At 30.9% G+C, this 15229-nt stretch overlaps 1 pseudogene; it reads right to left on the bottom strand.

Moving 5' to 3' along the window:
• LOC132948413 (uncharacterized) overlaps positions 1–15229 on the bottom strand; it is a 225651-nt pseudogene that overhangs the window by 184262 nt on the left and 26160 nt on the right.

The following is a 15229-nucleotide window of genomic DNA, read 5'->3' as shown; positions in this document are numbered from 1 at the left end:
TAACACAAACTGCTTTGTCAAAGTAAAATATACGATGATATAGCATGCTTGCAGGTGAATCACCCTGTATAAAATGTATATACATAAATACGGGACGAGGGTGTGTGTGTGTGTGTGTGTGTGTGTGTTTGAGTATGTACATTATGGATATATGTATCCTTAAGAGGATGTCAGCGCAGTATTGTATTCTCTCTCTGACCCAGGCACAACATAGGTACCAAATTGTATAAGTTCACAATAATGATTATTATTATAATCATTATTGTTCGGATAAAATTTGCAATGTTGCACGTTTCGATATTAATTTAAATAAAAATAATAAATAATAAATAGTGCGCTGACATCCCCTTAAGGGACCCAGTGCCAGTTTTTCAAATTTTTCGCAATTCTATAAAATATGAAAATTGAATTTTTTATTTTAGTTGCTACCTTAATTATAATACTTTTATACGATACCTATTTAGGGGGAGGGGGGGTATTATATTGAAAAAATGATTTCACAGGAATAATTCTCAGGCCTTGTAGAATTGTCGGATTTCGATAAACATTTTGTTATCTGAAAGAACAGCCTACAGGCCGCATCGAATTCCGATTTTTTATTTTATTTCATATATAATGGTATAATATAGTTTATAAAAAAACACTTAAAATTTAATTATTTTTCAAGACATATTATAGAGTTTGAGATTAAAATATTGAAAAATGGTGTTCGATGTGGCCTGTAGAATATTATTACCTCAATGAGTTAAAAAAAAATTATCAAATTTAGTTGATCTTACAGAACAGGACCATTATTCCGTAGAGCGTATTTTTGTGTACCTACACAATTACATTGGCACCGAGCGCCTCAAGAAAACGCGAATGACCTGTCCCCCTGCAGGGTATGTATGATTGTACACCATTATTCGGACCCCAGAACAAACTACTTGTTGCCGCGTTGTGGGTGGTTATTAATATTTCTAGAGATGGTTCTTCACGATAACTGATAATAATTATTACTAGGTATTATACTATTATTATTATTAATAATATTACGAGCGTCACGGTGCAGTGTACTTATACAGTTATACGTATATATATATATATATATAATATGCTAGTTAATATTATTATTATTATACACTTTGCAATGCAACTCCATATAAACTATTGCTGCTAAAATATTCTAAAAACGATTATTGTTTTTTCGTGATTGGTTGAGTTAATAATATTATAATTGTTTACTATGATATTATGATAGGTTAAGTGCATTATACTGCAGTTGTGTGTTTTGTTATTAGGTGTTAATTTCGTAGAATGTATTATTTAAATATATTTTAAAACTTCGAGGTATATTTACTCGTATACTTACTTTAAATATATATATTATGTAAATTGTAGAATTCTAAATACCGTTTCGCACAACTCTATAAAACACGTACTAGCAAGAAAACGGTCTTCCGAGACTTGTTCTTCAAATTACTTCAAATTAATAAAACCATTTTTTTCTTCTTTTTCATAAATTGTTTACGCTCATTTTTTCATTTAATATTTATTATTTCAATTTAATAATAACTCGTCAGATGACGTTTTACACGCTCTTATAACATTCATCGCTAATTAAATGCTTCCAACGATCATTCAACTAAAATTTCAAATGCATTTATATGTGTCACGTCCGTTTAAAAACGCTATCTTTAGACAACTATATTATACGTACAGATTATTACTCTTCGTTTTAGTGGATTCATTTCTTTCAACTGTGGATGGATTTGGAACTCCATGAAAAGAAATCCACTACTAAAAATAGATGATGCAAATTCAAATATAATATTGGCGTAATTTTCTAAGGTTATTAGGTACTAATTTAAGTCGCAGCTAACATATTTACGAAATCACTTGCAGCATACAGGTAGCGTGTAAAAGATTCACAGCGGATTTCAAGCGTTCGATATTACCTTAAAATATTTTTTTTATTATAATATTATTAAATATTAATTTTATTTAAGAGGATGTCACCATACAATTTACAATTGTTCTCTCTTTCTCTCTCTCTCTCTTTCTTTTCAATCTTTCCACTCTCTCTATCACCCTGACCCACTCACAACATATAGCAAATTTGCGTTCAGAAAAACCAATTTTGAGTTGGTGGCTTTAATATCAGAGTGATTTGACACATCATCAAACTTGAAGGCAAGAATATTATATTCTTAAAGGATAACTCAAAGTCATAGAATATTATCGATGTTTTAGTTTTTAGAAGAGTTATAGCTAGGTGGGATAATATAATTTTTAAATACTCATAACAGACTTTAAAATTAAAATATCAATAAAATCCTATTGAGTGCCATTACATAGATAATAGCTAAATTTGCTATGTAGTGCAGTCACTGATATAACGTGTGTGAGAGAGAGAAAACAAATAGCGCCGACATCCTCTAGTGAAAAAGAAATGCAAATCTGTATGGAAGACGATATCAGCGTTCAATTGTTTTTAAAGATGTGTAGAAATGTGTATAAATCCAAATCTAATATTAATGTTTATATCTAACTGTAAATAAATACGTATAATATTGAATACTAAAATCACGTCTAGATAATGCAGTATATCATGATGCAGGATAAAAAAAAAATATGCTGAATAAAATATTATAATTCAATTTCTTTAGAGTTTTCACTCGAAAACTGAAATGTAAAAACAACTTTTGTTGGGCTTAAAGATATGGTAAACGGAAATCACAGATGGCATTTTAAACCATATTATATTCCGGATTACCTATAGGTACCTATATAATATGATTATGTTTGGGATATCAATGAAAATAAGATTAAACCGAATTCAAATATTTTCAGCATTATAATATTATATTATGACGTTTTCCACCGTCGGCCGATAAATATTATAATATATACCTACCATAGCTACAGCCGAATAATGCGATTCTCAACAACCCAAACCCATTTATTATTATTATTATTATTCTAATTCTATAAACTGAAAACGTACATTATATTCTTCTGAAAATATATAATATACCGATGATCATAATATTATTGTATAAAATAAAGCAGTTTTCAAAAAATATTTATTTCTACCTATGCACAATACACGTCCGAAATTAACCATGTGGTCTTATTCGCTTTTGATTTTTTTAAAAAAAAAAACCTTTCATTAATTATTATTATCGAAACTCATTTCAATGCACCATGCCCAACAGCTCCGATGCTACATGGACATGAAAAATAAAATATAATATTAATATCTGCGCTCACAATATAATATTGTATAACGATTCGACGATTGTTATAAATATTTAGGTACCATCATCTTTCATTTATTACTGCGCTCAACGCTATAATATTACAATAATACAGAATACTGTGCCGAGAATGATGTTTATTGTGAAATTTTCAACTGCTGCCTTATTTAACGTAATTTGTTATGAATGAATTTATTTTCCATCCACAAATAAATAACAACATTACATTTAGAAATTCTATCGTGGCATTCATCACTGCCTAATCTTATTCTGCTGCTTGTGTGATTTTTTTTTTCACTTAACAGCAGCAGATTCGATATAATATTATAATTCGATGAGATTATAATGGAGGATTAGGGTTCGGTCGTTAAAATCGGTAATTGTTATCTACAAAATAAACACACAAGAAAGTAGAAATGCACAAGTATCTTAAGAATAAAACATAACATACATTTTAATTAAAACTGCCAATTTATTTTCTTAAACTTCTTTTAAAATGAAAACTATGTCAGTACTTTTTTTAATGGCCTATAAATTATAGTTAAAGAGACTAAATTAAAATAAAAGTTTAAGATAAATTAAAATTAGCTAAATGTATATGGGTACCGCTACCTGCCTAATTTTAAATATTATAATATATTGTAGACGTCGCATATTTTTTTTTCTAAGGTATAACCAACGCTTATTATCTTTTTTTGTAAATTTAACACGCATTATTTCATATACACATAAAATTAAATTATAATTATATTTTATATTTTATGTTTAATTATAATAAGCCTATGCACTGATTGTTCCATAAAGAAACATTTTTACCGAAACTATATTTCCATACCTGCCTAATTATTTGAGAACCACTAGCATTAAACTCTATTACAAAATCAAAACCATTACAACACGTTTAAACAGAATGTAAACATACCCAAATAGTGTATTAAAAAATAAAATGTTTGATGGTCAATCAGAGTAACAGTAACATAGTAGTGACCGGTTGCATATCGTTGATGAACGACAATGATGATAATGTATAGCACAATAATTTATTTCGGTAAGAATAGTTTTGCCGGAAGCAAATGACGTTTTTTTCGTAGAAAATGACAATAAAATACGAATAATAAAGATACCGTAATACATATACGATCCTTTAAAAAATGTTTAGTAAACACAATATGTGTGTAGTCACATAAAACCACAGCGCAATAATCTGTAGGTACCTACAGAAATATTTACTGACGATTGTCGTATTTTTATTCACAACATTGTGCGCCGTATTTCACGATTTACTTGGGGTAAAATAGGAAATCAAGCGGAAAATAATAAAATATTAAAATGCAAAAAATAAATCTGGGCCCGAATTAATTGTGATTTAACACACGCGTACGTCAATTTTGACGGCAATAATCCGGGCAGCGAGGCATAGTGTTATTAAATAAATATATTATAAACAACGCGTACAAATAAATCCATTCACAGCTGCAGTAATGACGTACTGTTGTACATACTTTCATTTTTTTTAAGATTCCGAGTAAGAAATCTACCGACTACAAAATCATAATATTTAGTTATTTGAGTCTATGTTTTTTTTTTTTCCAAACACTTCTTTTGGCAGATGAATTATCCAATTATATTGCTCCAGTCGATTCACAATACTCACCTTTAATATACATCGCTGTGTATACAGATTGGAAATTGGTCACAGATGGCACAACGGCTAAATGTCATTTTTTTTTAATTTTCCCATCAGTAATCCAGAAACACAAACTAAAAAAAAGTTGTAATTTGACGACCATCACATTTTTACAAAATCTATTTTCATAATTTTTTCATTATATATTTAAAAACTATTAGATTTATTAACATTATAGAAATAGTTTTTCGAATGATTATTTTTTTAAACTTTGGACAAAGTAATACTGACTTTGATTTAATACATTTTATAAAATTAACAGTGAATCAAGAATTGTATTATGATTTTAAACAATCAAACCGTGAAATTTGAACGCAAAAATTCAACTCAAATACCATATTTTCTAAAACCTTAAATTTTGAGTATCGCGATAATTGTTTGAACGAATTTAAATACCAGATTTGATTTTATGTGCAATTGTAATTTTAGATGCGTCGCTATAATGTATATATAATATATAGTTAACTATAGGTAGTAGTGTTTATAAAATTGTAATTTGTAGTAAACCGATTCCGTTCAAAATGCATTTTCAAAATTCCGTGATTTATCATTGCTTTTAAATTTGAAGACAATATAGCATCAGTAATTTATATATAATTTTAAAAAAAAATGTTTTATGAAAATATTTGAAATAAACTATAATATTATTGTATACATGTTAATGTAAAACAATAATATTGTATTAGTGTTTTCTAACACTAAAAATTGTTCAATAATTCAATGTTATATAATAAAAATATATAACAATATTGCAAACCGCTTTATTAATTAGTATCAAAATATACACGATAATGATATTATATTTAGTTAAGTACGTTATTTATACTAATAATATTAATACGATCGAATTAATATAATAAATTAAAAAGTTTAATAATATGTACAGTGTGATAATTATAATACAACGTATAATTTTGTCTCATTTAAGGGAAATATATACATGTCCTATGGACAAGAGGAAATTGGTAGATGGTCCTCGTCAGTTTTATGAAATATGTGATGGAATGACAAGAATTCATCAAATATTTAGCTTTCCCGAAATTCCTCTGCCGTATTATTGATTTTCGACCAAATAGATACATGTCACCCGGGACGAAAATGTTATAACAACAATTAATTAATTAATTATATTCATGGATGATATTGAGTCAACATCGCCTATTATTATGAACAGTAATCGTGATTCACAACCGTCGATAAATGGATAATTGACACGTTATAACGGCCTTCGAGAGGAAATAATATACATACTATTATAATATAATGGGATAATATCATAGGAATACCAACACAACCCAAGGGAATGGAAAAGAAAACGACCTCCACAAATCGCTCAAAGGATTAAACACGAGTGAGTGTGTCGACACACCGACTTAAGTGATTGAATCATATCGGGTATCATCGCGTACAACCGTTACACCGCAAATCGTCATTGTATAATATCAGAACACCCGTGTGCGCATAAACAGATGCGTTTAAAAATAAAATGTCAAAATCGGAGTGATTTCGCGTGCGCGTTTTGTGTACATCGTCGGGCCACACAGTCGGCCAACGCCCGCTCGTCGCCCCCCCCCCCCCCCCCGCCGGTAAATTATCTGCATATAACTGCCCCGTGTAGTATCGCCACGACGCCCCTGCGCACAACCGACTATACGTTTCTTGAGTCGAACAGAGTGTAGGTATATAGTATTACGTGCAAAATACTCACAATCATTGTTACCCACATCACGACAGGGAGTTTTATTTTTTTTTTGTTCGTACGACAATTTAAATTTTAACGGTGAGTAAATACGTATAGGAGGTTGGGGTGGGGGGGGGGGGGGGGGGGGGGGTAAATATGTCTGTATAGGTGAAGACTAAACACACGCGTAGCCGACTCGGCCGCGGCGATTGTACATACTGTGTACAATAATAAAATGCGGTGCACGACTTGCACCGGGAAAACTCGTGTTCCGAATGAGAACGCGTACACCAGCTGTATATAAGAATATAATGCAATAACGTACAACGGTTAATACTTCCCCCCGGGATAGACGTCGCGAAAAACAACGATGGAAAGAGGACCGAGACGTTTTTACACCGTGTCCCTGCGCCGGGCGGATTAATATATCAAATAAAATATTATCATTGGTTTTTGTTTTTGTGCGCGTGTCCCGCCGCCGCAGCAGCCCTGCTGGATTCGCGCGGGAGACGAACGAACCTTAACCGAACCAGCACATCCGCGTTGTCGGTAACGGTATTTTATGCGTAAACTATACTGCTGGGGCTAGGGTTAGCTCGGGGGCTCGGGTGTGTTTACGTGCAAAAGAGATCCGATGATATTACGTCCGAGGCATCACTATAAAGCCCGATGAGCTGGCGTCTTCACGACCGAAACCGTCGGCCGCAAATGTCCCCGAGACCACCGAGAGCTGGCGACTCTGCGAAAACGGCACAATATTATTACAATAAGTGTATATAATATGTTTTTGTCAATATTTTATTTTTATTTTTTTTTTTTTTTAACGGAAGAAGTATCATAGATACAGTATAGCCACATCTGAGGTCGAGTAGGTATACCTCGCCATCGAATAAGTCAATGCAGTAATGTGTATTATTGTGTCGAATTCGAATTCAATCATATACCATATAAGTACCTTGATCATTGCACACTAAAAACCACTGCGAACGAAGGATGAACCGATTCTGACTGTCATTATTACCCGCAAAGTATTATTAATTCGTGACATGTATTTTGATATTGCTGTTAAAGTAATTTATTTTACTATATTTAGCATTACGGTGGGTTTATTTCATTTTTTCCGAAAACATTGAGTTTATTATGTTAATAAGAACTATTTAATTATTTCAATAGTATACAGGTAATATTATTTAGTATTTAGGTTCTATAAGAATAGGTCAAAATTCAATATTTTAACGCTCAACGTGGATTTACACTCAACTTTTTTAATTCACGTATTAACAACATTTACAAGGAATCTTGACGCTTATTGACCGAGCAATAAAAATGTTATGGACAGATTTATTGAAAAAAATAACTTGATAAAATCAAACGACGGTCCAAGCGAAGGCAGTCTAACTTTTTCACAATTATATTAATAATTTAGATGTTTGTATTTTTTTTCGTATATTTTAAAAAAGTTTTGACGATTTTCAATTTTGACCTCCCAAAAGTACCAACTATATCCAATTGGCTGCCAGAAACCTCCGACGAAGGTGATGAACAGAGCTTATTTTCTACTAGATAACCATTAACCGGTCTTCAGACACAAAAAAATAATAATAAAAAATCACATCATTACATTCAACGGACCAGAATCAGAAATCGAAATAATACGCTTAGGTTTCAAAATACGAGTGTCTGATCTCTATTAATCATCGATGGTGCAATATATTTTAATTGCATATTATTATTAAATCATTTGTTTTAACTTTTTACGGACGCGGTACAGAAAATTCAAAGTAACAGTAGGTACCTATATACTATGGCCATATACTATAATCTATTATAGCCTATAACATTCCATACAATATTGGCAGTTCAAATTTTCTTCGTATAATGTGTATATTTTTATATATATATATATATAGGTGTATAAAAAAAGTACATTTTTTTTGTTTAATGTCCCCCTATAGACTCAAAAACTATTGGACCGTTTTCAATAAAAAGCTATATCAATAGATTCCTTTGAGACCCGGAGGGTGTTTATAGCTTATTTTCTTCAACCCCTATAGGTTATGCTACAGTATTCTCATATGAATATAGTTTTGATCCACGAAAGTCAAATATTTTTATTGTTTATTGAAACGGATGCCATTGGTCATGCATTATAATATTACTATTATAATTTGTAGAAATATGGCATATACAACTGTTATGAATATATTTTTAAAAAAACTAACCTTATAAAATCAAATACTTATGAACATGATTACAATGATAACATATTTTATGATTTGATTTCTCAATACTGGACATATTTTTTATGTAAGCACATACAGGCGGAAGCCAATCTTACGATATTGGATTTATGTCGGGTTTTAAGCGCAATCGACGAGACGAATCGTCTACAGTTTCTTGTATTTACTTAAAAAATACGACCAGAATTAAGGAGCGGAAAATAATAAAATTAATTATTGTAATCATATTGTATTTGTATTACATATTTTAACTGAAACCAAACGGAAAATGATAGAAAATCGAGTTAATTTTAACCCAGACGAAGCCAAGTTATACATCTAATCGTAATATCGTATTATTTATTATTTTCTGTTGATATGCAAACGTATGTTAATATGAATAATATCACACGTTTTATCAGTTAACAAGTAGGTGACCAATCTATATAAACATAATTATTGACAAATATTATACAATCCCAACGATAGGGAGTGTATACCTATGATATTAAATAAATTAAATAATTTACGCACTATGAATAAAAAATAAATTCTCGGACACCAGAATCTGCAGTCCGTTGTAGAAAATACTAAAATATTCTCTTTGCGCGTGTATGATGTATATATACTATACAAATTGCTAGAAAGTTAGACATTTTCCCCCATCACGACTTCCTCCTGTCAAATATAATATTATATAACACGTGCCTGAGTCGTGCCATAATCTATCCCAGCTCTCCTGCATATCCTGCAGAATACAAGCTGTGCCCCGCGAATCAATATAATAATACTGTGTTATAGTTTTCAATGTATAACAGAACCTAATCAGTGGCGTCATTCGAGTGGGAGGCGAGGTGAGCATTTGCGCCCTTGTCTGATTTTAAAAGCAGTCCGGTATTGTTGGTGGAAAAACATAACTACATTTTTTTTTAGTTTGAGGAAATACACCCATAATATTTTGTAGGCACTAGAAAATTAATGTCAAGAAAATAATTAATATTCATAGTTTTTTATTTTCAATATATAGACGCATTTGTATTTAAATATAATACCTATAGAAATTCTAAAAACTAAACGACCACTCATAAATTCCATCTGGTGATTTCTAAAAAATATCTATGATAGAAGGTATAAAAATGTTTTTCATATTTAATCTATATATATATATATAAATAAAAGACAAAAATGTTTGTTTCTACCTATCCATGTACTTTGTACATTCCTAAACCGTTTATCTAATATAGCGATGAAATTTGGTACAGAGATAGATTAGACCTCGGGGATAAGTATAGGCTACATTTTTCGGGGAGACTAGGATTTTGAGATTTACGATTGCAATTTTTGTTTGTGAATGGTTACTGTTGGTTTTAGTAATTATTATTATTTTTATAAATTATTAATGCTATAAGCCTGTGTATTTTAATACAGAATGTATCAAGTTTGAACCACGGTTTCGGTGAACCAATTTTTCACATTTTTTGATACTTTAGAGTTAAATTATACACTTACGCATGCACCACGCGGGTTCAACTATCTACCGCCGGTATATTGCTTACCCGATAATATACTGCTCGCATAATCACAAGTCAATCATACAGACAACGCCGGTCGGGATGGCCATAAATTAAAATATAATATAATTTACACTTAAAAAGACATTTTTTTCACAGCGTGTTACATCCAAAAGGAGTAGAACAATCACAAAGTCCTAGCAATAGCAAAGCATTGTCGTGTCAGCTATAGTAATGTATATTATAAAATAAATATATTCAAAATATTTTCAATTATGCGTTTTAGCAGTCAAGTTTCTTATTGGAATTTAATTCGTTTGACACCTCTAGAAAAAATCTAAAGTGACGCCACTGAGGTAGGTAAGTACCAGTGTTATTTAGCTCCCCGCGGCATTTTCGGTATGCAATGAGAATATTTTTGACACATATAAAGTTAAGCAAGACGGGAATTGTATCGAAATAAAAATGTAAGTGGAAATTGGCTCGCGAGACAAGCGAACTGTTATTTTATTTTTAATATGGGCTGGTCAAAACTTTTGCTCCCCCCCCCCCCTCCCATTAGGTCACTGGACCTAATATGTAGGTATAGTATATGCATGTGCACACGTTATTATGTGACATATGTTATGCATAAACTCTTAATACGGACAACGGTATATATAAGATAGTATTGTATCGCGGTATTTATATACATTTATAGTTAAGTATACAACTAAGTAATGGCCAGTCAGATATCTAATCGATACATGTCTAGGTGTGTTCTAATAATTAGTAATAATATTATAACAGTATAAGCTGGGGTTTCGTTTTACGGAGGGGGGGCACGGTGGCGACGGCAAAGGTAAAAACGGTTAAAGTACCTTTAAAGTGTTAATAGTGTGGTAACTTAATAGTTTTAATAACTGACCCTCCACTGATGATTCTATGAGCTGTTATAATTAACTATTAAATATGAATAAAATATACTCGTATATGCATATAATATTATATAATATACATTTTATTATTTTAATATAGGTACTATATAAACATTTTTTTAAGTAAAATGTTTATTTTATTTTTTTATCAGCTTTATTATCAAATTTATCTCTACGGCTCGTTTTATTCATAGATTACTATCTATAAATTACTCTACAGTATTATTTTTTTTTTTTGATTCGAATAATAGTTCGCGACAAGCACTGGCGAGTGGTGTTACTCATTGGGGGAAACGGTAAAATGTGGTAGTATATTAAACGAATAAAACTTCAAGTTAATGTTGGGCCTTCCATATATTTGTTGAAAAGTGATAATAACATGTCGGTCATCATGAGAAAGTAAATAAGAGTCAAGATCATTAGCCTTGCGTTTTAAGTGTAACTTGACTGCTTGATTATGCCTTAAAGATTATTCTGAAGCATCTAATGAAACTATTTACTATCATTACTAATATAGCAATATTAAAAGAAAGAATTTGTTCATCTTTCAAACGATTTAAAACCTATTTACGAAACAACATGGGTGGTGAATGGTGATGGATTTAACTATTTGATAGTTATAGCTGCAGAGGAGGAAGAAACCAGCAGTGTGCATTTAGAAGAGACAGTATAAACACAATAGAACCCGTAGATAACCACTAATTAAAATGTTAAAATAATAATTAATAATGTGATATTTTGTATGAATAGCGTTTAATTTTGGAATTAAAGTGTATTCCTTTATACCGCATCCGCCTTTTTTTCAAATAGTAGTAATGGCTTTAGTTGATTGCTTTAGTTGCTTCTACGCGTTTAATACATCGCCAGCTATTTGAAAAGTACATTAGTGGAGATGAGTAAATTAGGATTATATAGTAGAAAGTAATAATATTAATATACATTTATATCTATCTTTATATTGTATATATATATACATTTTTCGTTTTAAATGTTAAGATCGGCCTGCCTAAAATCTCGCACACCCGAAAAAAGAAACTGAAATTACACCCCTGACACTTGACAGTAGGTATTTGGTACGGGCTAATAGATATGAAATTTAATTTAATCAAACAGAGAAAAGGTAGGAACTTAAGTAGATAATATATTATTTCAAAAAACACTGTTAGAGTAAATAATCTCCAGGGCTGTGAATTCAATACATTTACTTGTTGTTTTTTTTTTTACTTCTTTTTAGTTTGATCAACATTTGTGATTTGTTTTACATTTGGTACAAGGTATACTATATAAAGCGTATACGAAATTCTATTTTACATATTTTAGCGTAGGTATTTTAACAGTTTATGCTAGCAAGATTGAAAAAACTATGTTATTTGCTATTTGCTAATACGAATCGTATTTTGGATTCTGAACGGAGCGATGAATATATTAACTATACAATAATGTGTCTTTTTTGTGTGAGTGTCTCTCATCACCTTTTGGGACAGAAAAATTCTTCGATTTTCATCAAAACCATTTTTTCTGGTAGGAAAATGAATCTAGTTGGTCAGAAGAAAAAATTCACAATAGTTTTCAAAAGCGTCAAGAAAAACAAATAAAAATTAAGAAGAAACTGACATTTTAATACAAACCCAGTTTTTGAAAAAATGTATTTTGGTTTTTGGTGTAACTTTATTGGAAAAAATTAATTTAACCTACTGTTTTACTAATTCCTAATAGCAAAATATATTAATTTAATCACAATAATATCATAAAATGTATTTGGTAATATTGTAGGATGACAGTCCGTCTTCGCTCAGAATCGTTTTCGTATACAATGTTTAATGAATTAAAAGTGTACACAATATCCATTACAGTTACACTCTAGACGCCTAATTATGTATAACAGAATGTTACCCACTTACCCGCTTTTTCTAATTTTGTGTTAAAAGATAAAATTTTTAACAGGTATTTTAGGATTTTTAAAGCATATTTTGAGTGCATTTGATTAATTAACAATTTTTTTAGTACCTACGGACATAGTGCACTGCTCCACGTTAGGTCGAACTAGTGCACTGATCGAATTTTAAGAGGTCCGTTACCCCAGTACCACCAAACTGAAAATAAAAGTCAAAAAGTATCCTATATCGATTGTTATTTCATTCAAATTGATTTTCCCGAGTTTGGGGAGGTGTACAAATGTTTAAATTAGGATTACAAATGTGTACAAATTAAATAACAATCGATAGGATACTTTTTGACTTTTATTTTCAGTTTGGTGGTACTGGGGTAACGGACCTAGTTTTAAGTGCCTATTATTTCCACTAAAATATTTTTTTTTTTTCTTCACCATCGTTAAAACATGAACCTACGCGTAAGTGTATAGAACCTCTAATACGTTTAAAGAGACCAAGTCTTTTACACGTAATTGGTTTCCGGGAACGAAATTCTGTTCCGTCGCGTTATTATGAAGGGCAAACGTCCATTTTTCACGTGACAAATGTTATAAAAGTAACGCGAATCAAGCAATATAATATAATATAGTGCGTACCGTCGGTAGAATATAAGTCCTAGAGAACCACCGTTACTACCACTGTTTTGTTCGACCAAGCCGTGGATAGGGTTGATTAGTTGTCAGCCACGGTGAATGGTATTAAGTAGACACAACAAAGCGCATAAAAGCCACGTTCGATTGTCAGCTAATAAAACACGGTGGACAATGACAACGGGACAATCAGTTCAGTGCGAATACAATGCATAAAACGCACTGACAAGCTCACCTTTGAACACATGTAACTCCTCCCATTATACCCTCTCACCGCATAATTCCCACTATTATATACGTTGTTGAAATCCTATTTCTATAATATTTTATTTTGTGATTATCAAAACAAAATTAGGAAACTCTAATATTATAGTATATAGATCAAAAGAAAGTAATAGATCCAACCCTCCACAAAAAATTGGCTTTTACACTGTGCAATTTACACACGATGGACACAAACGGACTTAAATCTAAAGATCTAAGATTCCCAAGATCTATCAGGGGGAAATTTCTCTGGGACCATACAAAATAATAAAATAAAATAAATTGAGTGAGTGTCAAAAGTAAAATTTTGGCTACGCTATAATATAAAATCAAACAAAAACTAAAAATTGATGTTAGTCTACCCGAACTTAATGCTCAAAAACTATCTAACAGTTTAAAAATGATATCAATAAATTCCTTGAGACCTGCAAGCCAAAAAAGTTTCAACGTTAACGTAACACTCATTATTTCTTACAACACTAAGGTATTTGAAAATATTTCTTTTACATAATTTCAAGTAATTACAAAACAACAGTTTGAGGAAAAAAATTGTTTAAATGGTTGAAAATTGATCTTAAGTATATTTGCTATTTTTACCTCGTCTCTTTTTATTAATAATTTCAAAATTACACCCTTTTATATTGTTTGTGACAGTATATAACAGCTGAACATGACATGACAAAAGAAAAAAAAGAAAAACATCATATGGATGTCATGACGTACGTACGTGAAATGATAAACACATTACACTAATCTGTAAGAAAGTTCTGTATGAAACTTTTAAAAATTATTGCAAACATTTTCAAAATAGGTTTGTATCATAAAATCTGCTAATAACCATCCTGAATCGTTGTTAGAGATGAGTAAATTCATAAAACAAAAACAAACACTAACAATTTTTCCACTTATTGATGTACCTTTATGAATGTTCTTATATAATTAATTATTAATCTCAAACTGTTCAACCCAAAGTCTTCCAGAGAGAGGTTCAGCCAATATCATAAAGATAGGGTGGCCTAGGTGGCACAATTCTACAACCCCCGGTCCCCCAAAATCTAAATCAACGAGATAAAAACAAAAAAAGACACAAATTTAATAAAACATTTATTTCATCAGTGGAAGACTCGTGTATTTTGATGTCTTCTCTAAACCCAGTGTTTAGAAGGTACGAGTTCCAAAAGGAACGATTC

The sequence above is a fragment of the Metopolophium dirhodum genome, chromosome 7 (assembly GCF_019925205.1).
Source record: "Metopolophium dirhodum isolate CAU chromosome 7, ASM1992520v1, whole genome shotgun sequence".
Classification (NCBI taxonomy): domain Eukaryota; kingdom Metazoa; phylum Arthropoda; class Insecta; order Hemiptera; family Aphididae; genus Metopolophium; species Metopolophium dirhodum.
The sequence above is the reverse complement of the archived record's forward strand: the minus strand, read 5'-3'. Positions and strand labels throughout refer to the sequence as shown.